Source organism: Mastomys coucha, unplaced genomic scaffold (genome assembly GCF_008632895.1).
Source record: "Mastomys coucha isolate ucsf_1 unplaced genomic scaffold, UCSF_Mcou_1 pScaffold16, whole genome shotgun sequence".
NCBI lineage: Eukaryota > Metazoa > Chordata > Mammalia > Rodentia > Muridae > Mastomys > Mastomys coucha.
Genome location: NW_022196898.1, coordinates 15199410 through 15201191, shown reverse-complemented (window position 1 = coordinate 15201191; position 1782 = coordinate 15199410).

Sequence of the window (1782 nt, the reverse complement as noted above, 5' to 3'; positions counted from 1 at the left end):
CGAACTCAGAAATCCGCCTGCCTCTGCCTCCCAAGTGCTGGAATTAAAGGCTTGTGCCACCACTGCCCGGCTTGATTTTATCGTAAACTTCTGGGCTATTTAGTCTCAGGTTCTTGGTCACCCAAGCAGTTCCAAGTATGGGTTTCATCTCATGGAGTGGGTCTTCGTCAAATCAGATATTGGTTGGTCACCCCCACAAGCTTTGTGTACCATTGCATTAACACATCTTGCAGGCAGGACACCATTGTTGATTAGTGGGTTTGTGGCCAGGTTGGTCACATTTCTCCTTTGGTGGCATACAGAGTACCTTCATGTACCAATCATTCTAACACATAAGGGTTTATGTAGGTACCAGTTAAGCTTGATGTTCAATAAGCTATGTAGGTGCTGACAAGAGGGCCTTGTTATCAGTTTTGTGGAGAGCAAATTACAGTCTTGGCCAGATCAAGTTTTTAAAGGTTACCATGGGACCCCTTAGACTGACAATTCAATCAGATGTAACCCATTCTCAGTACTGGGAGCTTGATATGGTGACAAGAAATGTCAAGTTGAGGCTTTGTCATTCTTATTATTTGGCAACCTCATTTAGATTGTCTTCATATAGGTACATATTTTATGAAGCTTCTACTGTATTAGGTTTCCATATGATCCCTCAAATGATCCTTAATTTTAGTCATTCCTCCCCATATCCCTCCTTTGTCCCTTTCTTCTCATTCCCTGTTTGATCCTCCTGTTCTAGCCCAACCCCCTCATTTATCCTTTACTATCTATATTCAATTTCCCTTTTTGAGGGGGATATATCTGTTGCCCCCAGTCCCTTACTCTATATGTAACATCTGTGGTTCTAGGAATTATAGTTTCCTTATTACTGACTTAACAGCTAATATCCATATATAAGCATATACATACCATATTTGTCTTTCTGGATCTGGGAGATTTTTTTTTTTTTATAGTTCTATCTGTTAACCTGTGAATTCATGATTTCATTCAACTGCTGAGTAATACTCCATTGTGTAAATGTATCATTTCTTTGTCCAGTCATTTGTTGAAGGACATCTAGGCTGTTTCCAATTTCTGACTATTATGAGTAGAGCATCAGTGAACATGACTGAACAAGCATCTTTATGGTAGACTGAAGCATCCTTTTGGGTATATGCCCAAAAGTGGCATAGCTGGATCTTAAGGTAGATTGATCCCCATCTTCCTCAGGTATCGCCACACTAGTTTTCACAGTGGGTGTAAAAGTTTGCACTTACACCAGCAATAGATGAGTGTTCTCCTTAATCTACACTTTTGCCAGCGTGAGCTGTCACTTGTTTTATTGATGGTAGCCATTTTGGCAGGTATAAGATGGAATTTCAAAACAGTTTTGATTTGCAATTCCTTGATGGCTAAGGATGTTGAATATCTAAGCATTTCTCAGCTGTTTGAGTTTCCTCTTTTAAAAATTCTGTTTAGATCTGTACCTCATTTTAGTTGGCTTATTTGTTTTCTTGATATTTAACTTCTTGAAATATATATATGTACACAACATATACATATATACTATATATACATATACATATATACATATGTGTGTGTGTGTGTTATGTTGTCGGTAACAATCTCCCCCATACTGTAGGGTGCTGCTTTGTCTAATGATGGTGTCCTTTGCCTTTACAGAAACTTTTCAGTTTCACGAGGTACCATTTATTGCTTGTTGATCTTAGTGCACATGCTAATGGTGTTCTGTTCAGAAAGTCTTTCTGGGCCAATGAGTTCAAGGTTATATCCCCCACTTTT